The sequence below is a fragment of the Neophocaena asiaeorientalis genome, unplaced genomic scaffold, assembly GCF_003031525.2.
Source record: "Neophocaena asiaeorientalis asiaeorientalis breed wild unplaced genomic scaffold, Neophocaena_asiaeorientalis_V1.1 scaffold496, whole genome shotgun sequence".
In the NCBI taxonomy this organism is placed as follows: Eukaryota; Metazoa; Chordata; class Mammalia; order Artiodactyla; family Phocoenidae; genus Neophocaena; species Neophocaena asiaeorientalis.
The window spans coordinates 2,512,329-2,530,775 of NW_020174375.1; the positions used below are offsets into that span (position 1 = coordinate 2,512,329).

Here is an 18,447-nt window from a genome sequence, read left to right on the forward strand (position 1 = left end):
AGAAAGCCCGATGTTCTTGTTTTATGCACTCCGAAACGGATTGAGCTCTGCTCCCTGGCCCCCCTCAACCTCCCAATTATATTGTGAGAAAATTCTGCTCCCGTGGTTTGAAAAACCTGTACAAACTGCTAGGCGTCCTAGTGAAATTCTAAAACTACAATTTGTAGTTTTAGATTTCCCTATGTCTTTAGGGGAAAAAAAAGATTTTCTACTTTCAAATGTCTATAAAGAAAGGCAGAAAAATATTTGGACAATTATACAGAGAGTTTATGACTGCAACCATATGAGTTGAGAGGTAAGGGCTGGAAGCACATATGATGTTGCATGTTCTTGAAATCACTCCTAAAGTTCTTTTACAAACAAGGTGGTTAATTATTAAAACACAGCAAGTGTTGTTTGCTTATTCTATATAGTTATGTTAAATCATAAACTGAACACTGCAAAATGTTCTACATTGACAGGGAAGGAGAAGACATGTACACAGGCTTTAAAATATGCGTGTAGTCACCACAAACAACTGCTTCCTGTTTATGACAAAGGAGTAAATAATCCATTGATCTGGTAGCAGGGCACCTGCTTTGCAACCAGCTCCGTATCAGTAGTCCCTGAACCCTCATTATTTTTCCTCAATTAAAGTTCATAGTCTGGGAAAGTCTGTGCTGAGCAGATGTACAACTGTTCTTGACGACAGAACACAGAAAAATCACAAATTTAGAAAACTACTGCCATTTCATAAACCCCAGAATCACACCATTTGTTGTGGGTAAGAAACATTACAAACAATATGTCTCTTTTACAGGCTGCTAAGCTGGCACGTTACAGAAAAGAATATTAAAGTTCAAAAATTGTCACATGAGCAGTACATTATGCATATAGTAATGCATTTTTTTATGATTCAAATAATGGTTACTGAAATGAAAAAAAAAAAATCTTCGGCGGGTTATAGTGTAGAAATTGTGACTGAGAATTAGACAGAATTGGAAATGGGAGAAAACCCAAGCACAAAGTAATGATCTGCAGAGAACTACAAAATGTAATAACGAATGAATTGTAGAAATATGAATTCAACTAATGCTAGTTTTATTTTCATCTTTTGCATAATTCTGAAATCTATGAGCACTGATCATTAAGGCAAACCATTTAAATAAAAAATGCAGCAAGAATCCAGTTTCAAATATAACTAAGAGACACTCAGGTGAAGAACTTTTTTTTTTTTAAACAATCTACCTAAGGTCAAATAGCACAGTATCATCCATTTAAAAAGCTATATAAATACAGCTTCCACCGCTCATAAACCTCCTTTTGTGCTTAAGAAAATGAGGAAGAGAAGTAAGCAGTCAGGGAGATGTTCATTTCCATTTTATTTTTAAAATGTTATCTCCATAAGACATTGAAATACATATTTCGCAGTAAAGACGATGAAGTTCCTATACGACATTTTCTAGTCCTCCTTTCCCTCGGCATAATTCTGACTCCACAGTATGTGCTTTACAGACTGTAGCAGATTGTGAGTCCTGAGGTCGGAGTATATGCTTGAAGCATCAATGGCTACACCTGTCATTTTAGTTTTCCCAGGAAGAATGTGTCATTGTTTAATGCTGTAACATGCATTCGTTACAATCCGACTTCCAATTTTGCCGCTGCCATGGAGGTGACTTTAACTACCCATTAACAGAAATACTGCAATAATATTTCAACTTCTAGTCTCTGTTATAATTATTTTTCTTTAATTATTTGAGACATACAATTTTTCCTATCCATGCAGACTCCTGCAATCCATTTTGGTTTTCCTGGGAAACCATACCACAGTTTGAAAAAGTGGAAATAAATCAGGTTTTACTTTGGAGCATTAATACAAATGTTTAATTCTGTATAATATGATTATTGGTAGGAAAATATGTCCCTTCTTCACTTTTCCCTACTATTTACACCTGATTAACAGAGTATACCTTGCAGGAATTACCAAATCTGTTTGGAAAAATCTACCTTGTATTCACTTAAAAGTCTGCATGCTGAACTGATAATTCAGTTACTACAGAGCATGATGGGAACACGGTCTCCCCCCAAAGGGTGGAGTTAAAATATCCTGGGTGGTCAAAGCTCTCTTTAGTAGCTTTGTTCCAGTGTAAGCCTATTTTTATGACAATCTTTTCTGTATATTTCCCCCAAAATGGATTTCTTACATTTACATGTAAAATGTCAGAGTTGTTTTTAAGATGCTTTTCACCAATTTCCCTGGTGGCAAAATTGGTTGTGGTCTGCCAGTGTCACTCTTCTGAATCAATCAAACTATGAACAGTTACTCTTCTGAATCAAGCAAACTACAACATTACTCTTGTTCATTTCAGCCTTAAGAGAACAGCTCAAAGTGTAATGACCAAAGATACACTGTCAAAATAGACACACATGGTACATGGAGTAAAATCCCTAATCTCTCAAGCACCCCAATAATATCGTGACAGAAATAACTTCCTAACACATAATACACATAACGTAGAAATATGCATTGTTTCTATAATTCCCTGATTTTATTACACTCATCTAATTTCACTGTCCTCAAATAATATTGATGTAAAGATCACAATTTTACATACTACTTATAAGACTGTATTTTTCAAATAATTAATTTTAAAAGGTAATTTCATTTCAGATAAAATATACACAGGATGAACTAAAACCACAGTCCTGGAGGCAGCAGGGTTTGTTGCAGAGACAAGTACAGACTGCTGTGGGGACAGATCTCTGCTTGCAAACCCTTCTGGAATCTATTCATTCTTTGATGGGAGGTAAGTCATTCACATTCCTTGAGACTCAGTATCTGCATCTGTAGGATGTGGATAATTCATTCTACAGTGAGTTTTTTAAAGCTATCAGTAAAATAACATATAAAGTCTCATTACATAGTAGGTATTCAATAAATATTAGTCCCATTCTTTTCTCTGTGTTTTGCCCTTGACAAAGCATTAACAAGTACACATTTCTCGTTCTTGTTTTTGGCCGTTGATACTCACTAATGTGGCCCAGGAGAAATCTTACAGGCCCTTCCCTCCATATTTTTCTCCCTGAACTGTTCATTAAGCTCAAATTCTCAATTCTTCTGAAACTGGCATCATTTTCAACCTGATAAAGTACTAGAGATACTAGAATAGCATGTTCCTGGTTAGGTAAATTTCTCCCTTCCTCCCTCTGTCTTTCCCTCCTTTTTCCTTCCCCTAGCCTTTCTCGCCTCTACCGTCCTTTCTCTCCCCTCTCTCCTGTTCTCCCTACGTCCCTCTCTCCCCCTCCTTCTTTCTCATTCTCTTTCATCTTACACGATAAGATTTGCTTGTGATGACCCAGCAGTCATTTGGCACAGTGTACTGTCCTGGAAGAAGCAGCAGTCCTAGAGAGGAGAAAACCACAACCACGGCCAGGGTATAACATAAGAGCTTCTGCAAGGCAGGCGGGGTTTAGAACTTCTCAAAAGAAAAGAATCTAAGATGGACTGGAGCCCGCGAGGGAAGTAATGCAAGTTTCATAAAAACATTTTTCTCCTTTTGCTTTTAAATATCTGTTTGATAAAAGAGGAGAATTTATTAGACTTAATGCTTAAAAACATTTTCTCTGCTCTCGTGGCATGCCATGGAGATGTTTTGTTTGTTTGTTTATCTCCCAACATTTTTTAAGTGCCTTAGAGACTAGTAATTTTAATTCCTACACATTACAAAGATAAATGCAGACTACTTGGTCAGTTTTCTTTTTATATTTAAAATTTTTTTAGCAGACAAAAGCATTTTTAATGTATTCTTTCAAAATTCCCAAATACGTTCCTCCATTTCGCAGTTCAGTTTTACTTTCCATAGCTTTATTTTATTCCTTCTTAATATCACCAGTGAAACTAACTTATCAAGATGGGGCCAAAGGTTAATGTTTTGATAGAGAATACTACAGATGCCCCAGCAATGTCTCCAACAGTCTGGACAAAGCCACTCTGTACAGCTAACTTCCACATTTTAGTCCACATCCACACTGTGACTCTCATTTTTCCAAAGGGTTTAATGGCAAGAAAATATAGGTTCACTCCATTAAACAATGTTTCCCTAGATAGTGAAATTTTTGATATCTTTGAAAATTGAGTTAATTTTTTGATTTATTCCTAAAGGCAAAATTGGCAGCTATGTCAATATATCGTATTATATCAATTTGAGTGCAAAGTGACCATGTGACAATTAATGCAGAGAAAGTAGTGCTGTTAGTTTAGTACTTCAAACCATCAAGAATGTCAAGACTACATTAAAGAAGCAAAAATCTAAATCTTAAAGACAAATTTTTTTTGACCGCGCTGCGCAGCTTGCAGGATCTTAGTTCCCCCACCAAGGATCGAAACTGGGTCTGGGTAGGGAAAGCACTGAGTCCTAACCACTGGACCACCAGGGAATTCCCAAAAAACTAAATCATTTCTTCAGAGAGCTTTTAATTGAAAAACCCTATTTATTAATGTGAGCCAAACAACCCATTGCCAAACAACAAAAAATGTAACCAATTATTTACCTTTCAAAAGACAGATTACCCACAGCATTTTATTTTTGCTTAAAAAAAAGCTTGTCACACTTCTTAGGGCTCTTAGTTTTAGATACACAGAATGCAAATATAGAAATGATTCAGTTATGCTTTGCTAGCACTTAATAAATCAAGACTGCACAATGAAGAATGTATTGAGGGCTTCCCTGGTGGCGCAGTGGTTGGGAGTCCGCCTGCCGATGCAGGGGACACGGGTTCGTGCCCCGGTCCGGGAGGATCCCACATGCCGCGGAGCAGCTGGGCCCGTGAGCCATGGCCGCTGAGCCTGCACGTCCAGAGCCTGTGCTCCGCAACAGGAGAGGCCACAACAGTGAGAGGCCCACGTACCACCAAAAAAAAAAAAAAGGAATGTATTGACATTCTAAACCTTAGCCTAATATTTAATTAACAGATCCAATATGTATTCTCTTTTGGATTTAAAAAATATTGTATTTCGTCTATAGCCTTCCTCTAAAATGACCTAGATTTTAAAAGGCTGTTCATTGCCTATTTCTACAATAATTAGAAATAATTGTTAGAAAAAATGAAACTGATTAAGGATAAATAATACATATGAATTGTCTTAATAACTAAAGCCTTCTGTCCCTTCTGAGATTTTGTGGTCTCTACCTTAACAATTCAATAGATTCAGATTAAATAATAGGCGATAATTTTGGGAGGGTCTATATAAGATTAATGAGATCAATGTTCAAGCACAAAGATAGTGGACTACTACATTATGGCCAACAATGGAAAAAACACCACTTTCCTTCAGAAATATAAATGTGTATAAATGTGTATCAAACTCTACATACATTGAAGTAACCTAAGTAAGTTGATTGGCACTCAAACTTGCCAACTGCTGAAGGAGCTCAACTTCAAAGTATTAAGCCTACCATATATGTGTGAAGACATGAATTGGTTCCACTTTGAAAATTCCATTTGCTACTATGTAGTACTAATGCTTCTTGTGAGAGGTTTAAGGATTTTTTCCAGACTCACCTCCTTTTCACCACTGTTAGCACACTAGTATATTTAACAGAGACATTTACATGCTTTGCATTTTAAGTGCCTCGGAAATCCAAGCACAGAGCCTGCACATTTCTGCTGCACCATCAGATGTAATGAGTTATGGTACTATCGGCATGTTGATAAGCTATAGCCCAAAGAAGAACAAGAAGGAAGTATAAAAAATATGGCCAGAGGACGGGATAAAATTATCAGCTAGTGTGTTTTCCTGTTTGGTTTTAATCTACATTTAATTAAATTCTTATCTTCTGTGTACTTATGGTCGCATTTGAATGGCGAGACTGCATTCATTATGAATGGTAAAACTTAACCCAGAGAACATTACATGTGGCTTCTTTAAAAAGGGGAAGAAGAAAAATGCTGCCTTTATTCTTTACACTCAGGTCTTACAAAAAGGGAACAAACTGTCTCTTTGGTCAAGTGCAGTAGCACTTAACCTTTGGGTTAACTGATTCGGAAAGTTGGACTTAAATCAATTTTTAATGCTATTTTTTATTTTTACAATTTGGAAATGTTATCAAATTCTGAGCCTGAACAGAGCTGGCAGGGGAAGCAGTGAAGTGCATTAAGGAAATGCCTTCTTCATTCTTGAAAACAGAGATGATAACAGGAAGTTTTTATTCGTGCTGCAAAATGTGTGCACTAGTCTGCATCCTTAATTATTAAAACCATTACATTTCCTTGTCTTTATATGCTGAAATAAGAAAAAAAATGCCTTAATTGCTATTTAAAGTTTGTTTTTTCTGTGTCACAGACCCTTTGAGTTCATTCAAGCATCCATATATTTCAGAGAAAAATAACAAAATGTTTTGAACATAGCATTCGTTTACACACCTACTAGTTTCATAACATTTTTAGTTCTATTCCAGGAATGTCAGGGCACGTTGAGAATATCCTTAAGGCAATGTTTGGCACCTGCAATAACAAGCATGATTTCCTGCGTCAACTTAAAGACTGCGTCACCTTTAATAAAGGGAAACAGAGGCAACCGTTTCTGATTTAGGTTTTGATGTTTACTGCTGAAGAAGCGAGGTTTGAGATCAGATTTGCTATCCCAACTGATCAAAATTCACCAAAAACAAGAAAAAAACCCCTCCGTAGTCACTATATACACTATGCGCGCGCACACACACACACATATACATATATATGTATACATATGTTGAGAGAATACAGATTATTGTGTCATATTTTTATGGCCTTTTTTTTTTTATGGCGGTACGCGGGCCTCTCACTGTTGTGGCCTCTCCCATTGCGGAGCACAGGCTCCGGACGCGCAGGCACAGCGGCCGTGGCTCACAGGCCTAGCTGCTCCGCGGCATGTGGGATCTTCCCGGACCGGGGCACGAAGCCACGTCCCCTGCATCGGCAGGCGGACTCTCAACCACTGCACCACCAGGGAAGCCCTATGGCCTTTCTTAAAAGCAATAATGTATGACTAGTACCTGTATGCCAGTAAAGCAAGCACATTTCAAATGAGCATTTGTTATTACTTTGTTATTTTATGCAATGGGGAATACTAACCAGGAAAGGTTTAACATTCCAACTGAATGCTCAAATGTAAACAGTTATAATTAAATAATGGTAGTTACCAATGACATATTTTCCCCAATTATCTCTAGCATAAATACATTGGGAATGACTCCACTTTGTTTTGAAAGGAGCTGTAAATGTCCCGACAATTGCGTCAAAAAGTTTTTATCTGCCACACTGGAGACTCCATAACTTTGATATGTAATGGGATGAAAAGACCTTCTATTAAGCCACTAACCAGTCATTTACCCAGAGACTCCAAAGGGGAGAAAAGATATTTTCAGTATACATCCCTTACACTTAAAAGGTTTCTTTTTACAATAAGCATTTTTATTTGGTTGGGCATTTATGCAATTCAGCAGATGAAAATGTCATTCTCTTGTAGTTAAGTGAACATTAAAATCACACTGGGATGAATTAAAAAACTGCTGATAACAAAGTTAAGCCTTTTGTCAAAAATTATTCTTAATGCTCAGAAGCTAAGCAAGCTAAAATATTCCTAACAGATGACAAATCCTGGGTCACAGAACATATCCTACACTGAAAGTACAGCTCTCTGAAGTCGTAGTTTGATAAGTATGGTTTACTACAAAATATAATACATGGAAGGTCAAACATTGGTAACTTGTTTTGCCTAATTACATATTTTTTTTCAAAACTACCTTTACATGTGTTCCTCTATTAAGTTCAGTGACAGTATCTGTTTTTGTTGTTGTTTTTTATTTCAGTAAACACCGCTATTAGATGGTGTCTGTCCATGCACATATACTAACAGGACGTTCTGTGTGATGCCTTTATCTGAAGAATCTGAAATGTTTAAGATAATTTAATTCAATACACATTTATTGAGCAGTAGTATATTGACCGAATTTACAACTGTCTAGCCAGTAGCCACTCCATGAGGTACCAGGTAGACAATACAGTCTCTGTATAGCACTATAATGTAGTAGGCCAATACCGTAATACAGGTTGTTAAGGGTTATACAGTGTAAGGACACATTAAAAACTAAGGGAGCTGAGATGGAGAAGATGTGATGTTCAACTCAGTTATGAAAAGAAGAGCTTGAGCTTGCAAGTGGACAGTCTGTGGATGCCTAAGGAGTAACATACAACTCTTATTGTTCCCTCAATATCATTGAGAGAATTGGGGTTGACCGAGCCAAGAATTACCAGAGAAGAGGAATAAAAGATTACTACATGAAGTTGTGAGATAACCAGGATGCAATTGTTTGTGTATAATGATATGACCCTGGCTGCCTACAAGTCATTTCTCGGTCCCTATTCCAGCTGCACTGGTCTTCTTCAAAAATGTCAAATGTACCATTCACTGACTGCCACAGGTCATTTGCACATTCTGTTCCCTCCTGCTAGAAAACTTCACCCTATTCCTATCTGACTAATTCATGCTTCAAATTCTGCTCATGCAAGTATCACTTCTTCAAGAAAGTTTTCTTTGTGCCGCCCCCGCCGAAATACACAGAAACTCACACACAGTTTTGGTGTGTTTAGTTACATGACATCAAAGTGTTCTTTTCTATGATGGACTCAGTTTGTGATTATACATTTGTTAGTGTCTGTCTTTCTGACTACACAGTAACCTCCATGAGAATAGGGACTTAGCTATTTTGGATCTGCATTACATCCTCAATGTCTAGTTGAAGGGCAACACCAACGTGTTGAATGGATATATGACTATAGGTATGAGACCACCTGGTCATTCAAAGCTAGAGGTGGGACCATGGTCCTGAGTACTGGGAGCATGGTGGACTGTGGGAAGGAGTACTGCCTGTCTGAAATCTGTGGAGATGCTCAAGCATACTTTATGCGCCATGCCTAAACTGTTTAAAAGTAGTAGGGAGCTATAAAAAGAATCTGATAAAGAGCTGGGAGAGGGAGGACATCAGTGTTCCTGCATGTGCTCCCATTCTAGCTCTGTAGGCAAGACAGAAAGGAAAGTGAGGTAGGTATCGGAACATCATTTTCATGGTTTGTCTATTAGCATTTCTACAACAAAATTTATGAGGCTTTAAGGTTTGGGGTTCACTTGATTTGATTTAAAAATGATCTTCTGGGCTTCCCTGGTGGCGCAGTGGTTGAGAGTCCGCGTGCCGATGCAGGGGACGCGGGTTCGTGCCCCGGTCCGGGAAGATCCCACGTGCCGCGGAGCGGCTGGGCCCGTGAGCCGTGGCCGCTGAGCCTGCGCGTCTGGAGCCTGAGCTCCGCAACGGGAGAGGCCAACATAGTGAGAGGCCCGCATACCGCAAAAAAAAAAAAAAAAAAGATCTTCTATGTTGAAGGATGAAAATGTCCATCTGCCCTTCCAGTAATAATTCAGATATTTATTATTGTTATTTTTCATAGCTGCCTTTCAGGAAAAAAATGCACTTTGAACTAAACAGGGAAGGATTTTTTAAGAAACTATGACCATATGAAGCTTGGGCTGATGGAAGAAAATGTGTTCTTGTGGACTGTGTGCATTAAAGATACATTCTTGAAAGACAGCAGTATAGTATGTTCATTCTCTTTTTATGGTAGATGCAAAAGCAGCTTAAAGGAAGAGCGTTTGTTGTGAGCCTCTGCTCCAGTACGTGAGTTACTATGTAAAGCACTGGAATTGCAGACCCATAGGCACACAGGGCCTGTTTCATTAAGGAGTAGTTCACTGTCTGGGCAAAGGGAGTAAGAGGACCCTAGAGATCTGACTGCTTCAGATAAGACTGCCCCTCCCTGCTCCTATATCACCCTTAAGGGAGCGGAGAGACCAGGACCCTGCATGCTCCTGGCCAGCCCCACACTAGTCTCACCGACACTCATAGCCTCATCGTCATTCTCCAAGTCCTGATACGATCAGAACTAATCCTGTATGATGACGGATGTTAACTAGACTTACTGTGGCGATCATTTCACAATACACACAAATATCGAATCATTATGTTGTACACCTGAAACTAAAATAATTCTATATGTCAATTATATCTCAATAAAAAAAAGAATAGATAAAAATGGCTCATCATACTGTCACCTTTATGTCTGCTTTTATCAGTCATTCCTAGAAGCCCAGGCCTTCCATGACCCTCTCCCCACAATATAAGCGCCCATACAGCCTGACTGACATCTCCTCTCTCATACTTTGCCAGCTCTCAAAAACGCTTCCCCTGGTACTCAAGGGAAATTACTGGCAAAATCTGCAATAGCCTCAACCTCTTCTATGAACATTCACTCTGGCTGCCTGCTCTTTCCCTCTCGAGTGGGAGCTGATTTCACTCCCATGAACCGTATATCAATCACTTGAGCTGAAGGTAGAAGAGTTGTCCTTACTCCTCATGGCAGATTATTCTCCTTCCCTATTCTAAAAACCTGTATTGAATCTCATATTATCTTCCTATCACTGCTTGCCACAGTCATGTAGAGACTTCCGGGTCATTTGTCATCATTTCTTGAAAACTCAGCTCCTGAATCTTCTCATGTACTGCTCCTGATTTAATCCTTGGTGATTGCAAAGTCCACAATATCCAATCATATGAAGCCTCAGTTCTTTGACTTCCTCTCATCCAATGAACTTGCTCTCTACCCACCTCCAGCTACTCACTCTCTAGGTCTTTTCATCGCCAATAATTTTTACTCCCCTCCCCCCTGCCCCGCATAATTTCACATCTGAGATCCCATTCTCAAACCATGGCTTCCATCATTCTAATTTACTCTTTCTAGAACTTTCATTCCAACATTAACTTCACTAGACCCTAAAATCCAATACTGTCACCTTTTCCCCATTGTCCTTCCTCTCCTCATGTCCATACTCCTCTGCTTACTCAGCTTAGACACTGTGTCCTTCATCGTAAGCCCTTCCTTGCAAATATCCTCTGCGCCCTCACTCCCTCTTGCTTCATTGACTTCGTCTGGCAAAATCCCAACCTTGTTCAATCCAACTTCCTACCTACACTGCCTTTATACCCAGCAGTAGACTAGCTGAAGAAAAACACACAACGGTCCTAATGGTCTCATTTTAAATTCATGGTCAATAACATTATGTGGGTTGGTAGTGTTTCCCAGCAATCACACCATCAATACATTCCCCTAGCCCATTCATTCTCCAACACACATTCCTCATCCATTCTCTCTCAACTTTGCTTCCTTATTAACTAAGAAAATTGTAGCCATCAGAAGAGAACTTTGTTGCCTCCTTCGTATGCTCTCATGACAATTATTATGGATGTGCTGACCGTGCCCTTATTTAAGGCCACCCTCCACTTTGGTGTTAGGTGCTCCCCTTTTTCCTGCAAGCATCAATTTTTCAGTCTGAACTAGATCGTTCCCATCAGAATGAACATACCACAATTTCTTGTAAACAATAACAACAATAAAATAAAAACCCTTCAGCTCTTATTTATCTGCTCCCATTTAAAGCAAAACTCCCTGAAGTAGTTACCTCCACTTGCTATCTCCCAATCGGACTTTCCATTAGGTGCGCACCTCCACATCTATAAGGAAACTGATCTTGTCACTATCACCAAAGACATTGCTCAATCCCGTTTCTTGGATCTTGTCTTACTTGAATTTCAGAAAAACTGAACACGGTTTCTCCTCGAAACATTTTCTTCCCTTGGCTTCCACTCAGCACATTCTCCTGGTATTCTTCCCATCTCACTGGCTACTGCTCCTCAGTTTTCCTTTGCTGGGTCCTCTGGCTTCATGTGCTACATTCTCCTCCTCCTTCATTTTGTCCAGGCACTCTGGGTTGCCCTGCTGTTCACGAAACATGACAATGTGTTTGCCTCTACCCTGGACATTCCTGCCTAAGACAGCTTCATGGTTAGCCCCTTCATCCCTTTTAGACTTTCTCAAGCGCCCCCTTCTCAGTATGGTCTTCCCTCACTACCTTTTTTTTTTTTTTTTTGCGGTACGCGGGCCTCTCACTGTTGTGGCCTCTCCCGTTGCGGAGCACAGGCTCCGGACGCACAGGCTCAGCGGCCATGGCTCACGGGCCAAGCCACTCCGCGGCACGTGGGATCTTCCCGGACCGTGGCACGAACCCGCGTCCCCTGCATCGGCAGGAGGACCCTCAACCACTGCGCCACCAGGGAAGCCCCCTCACTACCTTATTTTAAATTTCAAACCTCCCTCTGTGTTTTATTTTTCTCCCCGACTTATTTTTGTCCTTAATGCTTTTAAGCATGTAACAAAGTATACATTTTGTGCATTTATTTATCACCTTCTTCCTCTGTTGGAATATAAGATCCTAAGGGAAGAAGTTCACTGCTGAATTTGCTGCCTAGGACAATACCTTTCACACACACAATAGGCACGCAGTGACTATTTATTGAGTAAATAAAATAGACTACTATTTTAACTTTTTACTATATTTTTATGTTCTATATGGAAATTGCTTTCTATCTTCCATGACTCTGAAATAATTATATTTATACATTAGTGTGCTGGACTTCCCTGGTATTTTAATCTTATAGAATTGCACACCCATAATTAAAGCTAATTTTATTATTTTTACAATGTTATTTGGCTTTAGGGTGTATTGCTATGCTATGAAAGTTATTTACCATTATCTTTTTATCGCTTTATTCTTCACATTGGGTTAGAATAAGCACGACTATGTTGGCATCAGACAACAGCTCTCATATTTGTACTGACCAATTCTTTTTGTACCCCTCTTCTCCTTTCCTCTATGTTTTAAGCTTTGCAGGAGATAAGAGAGGATGATAAAAGTGTGTTTGTGAAATATTTTATTTCTGATAGAACAGACCTATGTGAGGCAAATGGATTTAAATGCTGCGTAATAGTTGACATTTCTGAACCCTGCTTTGACTGTCTGTGAAGCATGTAATGAAATTAAGAAGAGCATAAAGATAGGATTTGGGTGGATTTCCTTGTTTTCAGGATCAATTATTTCGACCTAAGTCCATTAGCCAGACTGCCCCAGTATTAAGGAGCATTTTTCACTAATTTTAAGCCAAATACAATAATTTCTGGGGTTAGGGGAGGATACAGGGGAAAGAAAAGGGGGTTATAAGGAAGCCAACTTGTAGAGAGAAACACAAAATACAACCCTCTCCGAAACAGACCTGAAAGCATGAAATCTATTACAATTGTTGACTTTTTTTGCACCAGCCTCTAACCTGCCATTTCTGAAACATTCCTAAGAAGACTTGAAAGAAGCTGTTAAAAGCATATCTGCCCAGAAGCCCTGGAAAAACTATAGCTGCAAAGTGTCTTTACTGTTTATATAAGAGCAATCAAAGGTATCAACAAGCAAGACAGCTGAAGCTGTTCTCTCAGGAAAAAAAAGCAAAATTTATCCAAACTGAGTATTTCTATGAAATGGGTTACAGGGAATTCTGCAGCCAAGTATGCATCCCCCATATGCTTGTGTATTCCTCCCTATAAACATGAATATTCATAAATACAGTCCCAGTAGATGGGAACAACCTAAGCAAATTACCGAACATTAGGAACAGCAGAAAAACCTCTAATGCAATTCAAGTATTCACACAGACCTGGACGATTTGCATCAAATAACTGGGCAAAAAGATTACAACTACATTGCCTGTACTTGTTATAATCTGTGACTGAGTTGTTTGATCTCTATTAGTTACCACGTTAAAGGTCAAAAGTTGTTACTTGACCATTCTTTAATGCTACCCTTGCTATAAAATCTAGAGTATTTCCCCTTAAACTGAGGGCACAGAACAGAGAATCGTTTGAAGCATGCATTGTTTTAGAGAAGTGTTCTCAGAGGTTATTTATTGAGGCAGCCTTAAGGGCCTGACACTTAAATATTTTATTTCTTTAGTGGGATTTTTTTTTTTTTTTTGATGTTTACTTCTTAATTTTGTCAGTGTCCCTGCTGCGAACAAACACTTCATTTTCTAATTCAATGTGAGCTGGGAAACCAACTGACCGGTCTGTATGGGTTGTATCTAAATTAAGAGTTCATAAGTTCTCTGTGAAGATCTGACAGACTCTTATAATGATAAAGTATGAGACTAAAATATAAGACATTTGTGGTATCTAACTAAAGTTTTGTTTGTTTAAAGCAAAATCTATATTTGCATATATTGAAATGTATACCCATATTTAAATTTAGGTGCCTTTTGTTTGTTTTCTCATTTTGCTAGGTTGTTGGCTGTGTTCTGGAACATAGCAAAAATATACAGAAGATATATGTCTACATTAAATATTATTGTAATATTTGCTCACAAGATAGGACCTTCTACAACAAAAGATTAGCATTTAAAAGTTATGTGGATGGGGGTGCTTTCTGACTCCCTGTGGAGGAGGCCCTGTGGTCCCCATCTGGTTTATCCTACACAAGCTGCTTCTATGCCAGGCCACCCAAGTTTGACCCTAACAAGATCAAAGTCATACACCTGAGGTGTTTCAGGGGGGAAACAGTGTCACAGGTACCCTGGCTCTCACAGCCATTTGCCTGGATGTCTCCAGAAGAGATTGGTGATGACATGGCCAAGACAACTGGTGACTTGAAAAGTTAGGATTACAGTGAAAACGAACATTCAGAACAGGCAGCCCCAGACTGAGGTGGTACCTTCTGCCTCTCTCTGAACATCAAAACCCTCAAGAACTACCCAGAAATGGAAAGAAGCAGAAAAACTATAAGCACAATGGAAATAGCACTTTTGATGAGATTGCCAATATTGCCTGACAGATACAGCACCAACCTTTGGCCAGAGAACTCTCTGGAATCATTAAAGAGATCCTGGAGGCTGCCTAGTTTGTGGGCTACAATGCTGATAGCTGCCACCCATATGACATCACCAATGACATTGGCAGTGGGACAGTAGAACACCCAGATAGTTAAGAACTACAGAGGAAAACATTTTGATAAAGGATTATTTGACAACCAAAAAAGAAAAAAAAAAAAATAGATATACGGAAGTCACATCATCTCCTCATGAAATATAAAGATAATTTGATAGGGAATCTTCTCAGATTTATGCTCAGTGTGGTCATACAAATCACCTGTCTATCAAGTCTGAGATTGTGAACTGAAATTGTGAAGAAGGCCACAGACAAACTTCAACAGGTCCATGAGCACCTTAACATTATATGCAATTTCACACGTGTATATGCACACATTTTATCTGAATGAATTAAAAATTTTGTAAGAAAAAACTTTGAAATACTTAATGACCACATGCAGACTATTAATAAATTGATGAAATAATAGTGGTTATATTAGTTTATTGTTCAATGTGAAGAGTGATTGATGTTTTATCTAGTGTTAACTAAAATAGAGATATTGCTTATAGAACAAACGTCTGGAAGGACTTGCATTGTATTAGTAGAAGAAATAGTCCTTGTGTACAGAAGCAGAATTCAAATATTTAGGTTGTGAAGAAGTTACCTAATAAATTACAATATTCTTGTGTAATATGATGCTTCCACGTAGAGCCAATCATTGGTAAACCCAATAAATAATCCAAGCATCAATAAATCCTCAAGTGTTTATTAATTTCTTACTCTGCTTCTAGGGGGTCTGTGCAGTGGTGATAATATGACTCATGGGTTTGTCTGAACAATTATCAATATGCTTGGCGCTTTATTCCGCAGTGTGGAAGAAATGAAAGAAATTAATAAATGTCAACTGCTTGTCCTGTGTACTAACTATTGAAAAAAATCTTTATTTTTATCTGCTTACTTTTCAGAGGATGCCAAACTGGTTCCTTGTGAATGTGATATCCATTGGGGCTAGTGTTAATACAGTAAATTAAACTATCTTGAAGCACACCGGAGGCTCAAGGTCAAAGCCAATTCATACCGAGATGAATATTAACTTGGCAAATGTTTCCAAATATCTGAACTCCTGTAAACTAGAAGTTTACAGATGTATCTTTTATTTGAGTTCATGTTCCTTCTATGTTCTCTACACTTAGGGGTTCCAATTTTAGCCTATAAGTATATTGGCATCTGCAATGTGATTTTATTTCTACTTTAGTCCATTAGAATTTTAACCATCATGGCATATTAAAATTTCACTAGGTTAGAGAAAAAATATTAATGCTTTAACATAGGTAGATGTTTATACATTAATACTTAAAGTATCTCTTAATAAAAAAGTAAACTAAAGTGACATATCATCTTTAACTTGTTATCAATAACATTACTTTTGTCCGCAAGTTGGGATAATCACCTTTCTAGATGTTTACAGAGATATTACAGTTTTTAAAAGGAGATAAAGGAGGTATTAGCTTACTTTCCTTGAAGGTCCTCATGAGAAGGGTTAACACGGCTTGCTCCGTGTTACTGGTCTAGTAGTTACTGGACAGACACATCCAAGGAAGTACAATGTGGAGTCATATATAAAACAGCAAAAATGTTTGCTTCCTTCCTGCCAACACAGCTTAAAACTCACATTTCCACCCATAATGAAGTTGGAGTGGCTTAAAAATGACTCAAATTGTATGTTTAAGATGAAATGATCACTGAATTTTGGGTGGTATTTCTTTACATTTTATTTTTAGGATTTTAAACTACTTTATTGAGGTATGATTGACATACAAAAAACTACATATTTAATGTATACAACTTGATGAATTTGAAGATAAAGATACATCTTACATATTATTCTGAAACCTTGACCATGTCTATTTTTAAAACCCCTTTCTACAATATTGTCTGTTAATTAAAAATCTTAAAAAAAAAACCCAGTATCGTATATACACATGGAGTCTCCTAATCTGTCCTAAATAGAGGCTTTAAAATTGTTTTATATTGGGAAGGAAGCTACTCTTAAAATAAGATGGTAAAAACTGAGTTGTTTTTGTAAATAGAGCAAATCAGGTTAATTTTTTTAATTAAAAAATGAAAAAGACAAAGCAAAGGACTTCACCAACTTTAAACTTTGTAACAATGTATCCAATATTTTTTTCCTCTGTAGTGGATTAGTTGCCTACAAGCAACAGTTATCATTTCTTTCTTAAAGGGCGCATATTCGTGTTTTTATCAAAAACTGCTAGCAAATCACAAATTCTCTATTCACTTTTTTCAGTCAGCAACAAATCCTGAAAGGATATTTTCCAAATATATAAATGTGTAAGCCTCATGCTAAGGGGACATGCTAAGTTATATTTATTGAATATGTAACAAAATATTCACAGAAATCCTAAAAGAGAACTATAAAAGAGGCCCCTTGCAGACCTCATCTGGAGTGAGGAGAGTAGAATGATTTCCAAAACTGAAATAGGAGGAGGGTTAACATGTGTTGCCGGCTGAGTAGCATGGCTGAATGAAACTCCTAAGCCATGGTATTTTGCAAGTTCAAAGACACTGATGAAACTGTTAAGAAACCACCTCTTGTAACTTTTAAAATCTCTGATTTATCAAACATGGAGAATCACAGGATAGGAGCCAAATGAGCCATCCTGGATACATCTGGCCTCAAGTCAGTGCAGAGTGTAAAGTCTACGCAGTTAGGGATTGCAGTTTTAGTGAAGCCTGTAAAATGGAGGAACTGCCCATATCCTCTGTACTCACTGTCATCTGAATATTTCTCTCCAGACAGCATTGCTGTACGCTTTTTCTACAACTCAACTTGCTCTAAGAGAAACATAACACGTTTGGCATTTCTTTGAATATTTTGGAATTTCCTGGTAATGTAAACATTTAGAAAAATGTTCATATATAGTATTCTTTGCTTATAAACAGACACATAAAACTACTCGTAAATATGGCTTCATTTTACAGTGACATAAAATGGCTCAGATGCAAGGCTATTTCTGGAGTAGGTAGGGATCTGAGTTGTTGCTAGCAGGTTCTAGATAAAACACATCGTAACTATTTTTTTTTGCATTTACTCAGGTGAAATAATTTTAAACAGACATTAAGCATAACTCCATGGAAGCAAAACTGTCCTCTGACGTGGAGCCGTGGAGCCTAAAGAGGGTATATGAGAGGAGTGCTATTGGAAAATGGCCGTGCATTGTGGGCTCGTGGGGTAGATGTTCTTCTTAACACTGCCTCTCAGTGCCACCTTCTTTTGCTACTCCAGATGTCCTGTGACTGTTGTACTTCCCCCATTGTTGCAAAATGTTCCTGAATTTTCTAAACTCTCAGGACAACAAAGCTCATGCATATTTTCTTAACAAGGTAAGACAGTAGACTAGGAATCAGCGGTTTTAAATCCTGACCTGGATTCACAATAGAGATTGATGAGTGACAATGAGGAAAGGACAGCTCAGCGAGATGCTCAGTGAGACGGGGATTCTTTGCATACAACACATATTCAAAACAAAACAGGATTCAATCTATTGAAGTGACTGCCACTGGTTGGCACTTATGTTTTGTTTTGTTTTTTGCGTTACGCGGGCCTCTCACTGT

At 38.2% G+C, this 18,447-nt stretch overlaps 1 protein-coding gene and 1 pseudogene across 1 annotated transcript in view; one reads left to right on the forward strand and one right to left on the reverse strand.

Moving 5' to 3' along the window:
- The window catches only part of LOC112407158 (60S ribosomal protein L12-like), a 33,762-nt pseudogene extending 18,833 nt beyond the window's left edge, over nucleotides 1–14,929 (forward strand).
- Nucleotides 1–18,447, reverse strand: part of ZFPM2 (zinc finger protein, FOG family member 2) — a 360,181-nt gene that overhangs the window by 46,504 nt on the left and 295,230 nt on the right. The gene's annotated exons all lie outside the window — the stretch shown is intronic.